Source organism: Panthera uncia, chromosome E1 (genome assembly GCF_023721935.1).
Source record: "Panthera uncia isolate 11264 chromosome E1, Puncia_PCG_1.0, whole genome shotgun sequence".
Lineage (NCBI taxonomy): Eukaryota > Metazoa > Chordata > Mammalia > Carnivora > Felidae > Panthera > Panthera uncia.
The window spans coordinates 22,631,114-22,634,692 of NC_064814.1; the positions used below are offsets into that span (position 1 = coordinate 22,631,114).

A 3,579-nucleotide genomic window follows, 5' to 3' on the forward strand; every position below is an offset into this window, starting at 1 on the left:
AATAATATTAGTTTCTCCTCCTTTTCTTCCTGGTTTCATTTCTCTTTTTTGTTGCCTCTCTCCTTATGGCACTGCCTCAAATAAAATGGGATCAGAGAGATTTTATTCTGCCGAAACCTTTAAATTCCCTGGTTTGAAAAAAAAAATCTGCAATAATGTTTCTGGTGAAGAAAGAGAAGGAATTTATTACCAGGTGGGCATTCAGACACCCAGGTACAAGAAGTTATAAGAAAAAAAGAGAGTCTGTGAAGAGACGCAATAGTCACCCTCCTGACATAAGGCTTCCAGAAAGGTCTGCCCCATGCTGTACAAGCAAATGGCTATGCTTGATTGCTTGGCAAGTTAAGCAATATTCCACAACCATTACAGTTACATACCACTGGATCAAACTTGAGCCCATTTCAAGATGCTGAACAAGAGAAACTTGGCTGCTTTTCTTCGCCATGGGGGAAAACAGAGGGGCCTTCTTGGAAGATTATTGGTGTGAAATCCTTAGTTATAGTGTTAAAATTTACCACTTTATGTGCGTGTTAGGACACATAGATGTATTTCCACTTCAACCTATAACTTCCCCCTTGTCTTTTTTTTTGTTTAGAAAGCAAAGAGCATGCTATGAAGGTAGGAGAGCATTAGAGGTTTTGCTTCCAAAAAATTTCACACACTATAGGATGGATTAACAGAACCGAATACACTTTCAAAGAAAATGCTGTGTTTAAGTATATACACATCCTATAAGCCCACTCGTAGGAGACAGCATCCCAATCACCAAGGGCATGAGAGTGCTGTGTTGGTTTTCTTGAGCTCCTGTGTCCCTTTTGTCCTAAAGAAATGGGACTCATCCAACAAATTATAATGCAATAACTGACTGCCTTTTCTGCCTCCATTGCCGCCATGGCGCCTACGGGGGGGGGGGGGGGGGGGCTGGGGGGGGGGGGGGGGGGCAGAAAAAAAATAAAGAATCAACTTCTGAAGTTTACACTTGACTGCACACACCCTGTAGAAGATGGAATCATGGATGCCGCCAATTTTGAGCAGTTTCTGCAAAGAGAATCCAAGTGAATGGCAAAGCTGGGAATCTCCATGGAGGGGCTGTAACCACTGAAAGAGGCAAGAGCAAGATCACTGTTAACTTCTGAAGTGCCTTTCTCCAAAAGGTATCTGAAATTTTTTACCAAAACATATGTGAAGGATAATCAACATGACTGGTTGTGTGTAGTTGCTAACAGTAAAGAGGGTTATGAGTTGCATTACTTCCAGATTACCCAGGATGCAGAAGAGGAGGAAGATAACGATTAAAACATATTTACCAATGGGGCATCTTCATGACTCAGTCAGTTAAGCTGACTCTTGGTTTCTGTTCAGGTCATGATCTCACAGTTCCATGAGTTCCAAGCCCCGCGTTGGGCTTTGGGCTGACAACACAAGGCCCACTTGGGATTCTGTCTCTCCCTCTCTCGCTGCCCCTCCCCCATTCATCTCTCCCTCTCTCTCAAAATAAATAAATTAATTTAAAAAAACTCATTTACCAGGAATATTTTGTATGAATTCTTGAAAAAGGCTTAGGGCTAAATAAATAAATATACAGATATGGATCACTGTATCTGCATAGCTGCTGAATGAAGCTGGCATGACTGTAGAGAAAAAACCCAGCTCTGAACTTGAAGGCCATGAGGACAGCAATGAAATAGTTCAACCCCTTGCAAAACACAAAACAAAACATAACCAGAAAATGAGAACATCCCAAATCTCAACTGTGGCACTCACCAATTCACGTTACTCTATTTAACCAAACTAATGAGCCATGTGAAGGTGGCCACCATGTTGTAATGTCACTGAGCCCTTCTCTCCCCATTCACTCATTCTCTTAGGAAAGCCTTCCCAACTTCCCTGACCATGATCCAGTACCCTGCTCCACACCATCGTGGTACATCACGTATGTCACACACTGCTGTCATCACCAGTGTTAATATTGCCTTTGGGTGATCATTTGAGTGTTTCCGCCATCGGAAATAAGTTCCATGATGGCATTTGGGCACCTTTGTTTCCATGAAGTCTAAAAATAATTATTTTTCAATGAACGGATACATGCATAAATCTGAAATGTCCTTATTATTTAACTGTCTAGTATTTTTGTTGGAAAAATTAGTTTGTGGTACTGTGGTATCTTGATAAATTATAAATTGTCTTTACCATATTCTCTGCTTGTCTGGAAAAAAAAAAAAAAAAGCCATTACTGAAACATACGCATGCATAACATCCCAGAACAAAAACTGGTACCTTGAAAAACAAGTAAGAAAAATTGAGGTTTGACATATTTAATTCTGATAGGCATAAAAACCAGATGTATAAGTTAAGGGGACGAGTCATATGGATTAACGCATGCTCTGACATGTAGTGTTGTTGACAAATGAAGCAACTGAAATGGAAACATTCATTTATTTTGATAGACAGGTGCCAACATTACTCTGAAAAGGTGCCAGCATGTTCTATACACACGCACACGCATACGCGCGCACACACACACACACACACACACACACACATTTCTTATGCCTTACCACTATGTTTAGTGTAAGATTTATACAGCCTATTATAGAATAAAAGTTATCCACACATTAAAAGTAAGGATTCTTTAGGCAAAAGTTATATAAGATTGTCACTAAAACTGTCGTCATTAGACAACAAATACTTGGTATCTATTGTGTGTTTTCTAGGACTGATACGATGTCTAAGGTACATCCCTATCCTCAAGAAGAAGGGTCAGAGGAAAACTCAACTACAAAAGCACTTAAGAGGTAATACATGCAAAATAAAATTCACAGAGTTAAGAGAAGGGAGTGGTCTCTTCCTGTAATGGAATTGGGGAGAGCAGAATGTTCCATGGAAGAGTACAATTTAATTAGGAATTTGGATGTTAAGTAGAATTTTGATGGATGGAAGTGCAAGTAAGGTGAAGGAAAGGGACAGCTGTTCCAAAAAACATTAATATCATAATTGAAAATCTAAAGACCTGCATGGACTGTGACATATTGAGAAATATATTGTTTTAAAGGCTGGAATTGTGGGGTTGAAACTGCAGCATAGGCTAGCTTGTCCTGACTTGCACAGGAGTAGGACTTGGACATCAAAAGCCTGGGGCCTGAGCCAGTGTTCCTAATTCCGATGCTCTGTGGCCTCCCTTCGTGGTGCAAAGACTCACCCCAGACTCCCGAGTGCCAACCATATTTGTCCCAGCCACATTTTCCCTTGACAGCCAGTCAATCACTTTAGCTAACAATGTTGTCCCTTCCTGAGTTCTTTATCCATAGCAGCATGAGTAATTCATTGGGTTTAAACAAGGATCCCTTTATTGGGATTTTCTGGTGAGGACTCACATTCAACGTAATTTTAAATATTGGGTCATGACCGAGAAGCGCGTCTACATTTTTTCCCAAAACTCCTTGTCATCAATCTCTAATGTGTATGTATTTATTCACTCAGCAAAATATCACAAAGTATTTCTCTATGGCTACATAGCAGATCCTGGCCATGTCCTGCTCACATCCCGGTGTCCGTATTATCTCAGTGCACACCACTAAC

The 3,579-nt window shown here is 40.5% G+C and overlaps 1 pseudogene; it reads left to right on the top strand.

The window, feature by feature from the left end:
• Nucleotides 1-939: 939 nt before the first annotated feature.
• Nucleotides 940-1,296, top strand: LOC125926712 (60S ribosomal protein L22-like; annotated as a pseudogene).
• The last annotated feature ends 2,283 nt before the right edge of the window (nucleotides 1,297-3,579 follow it).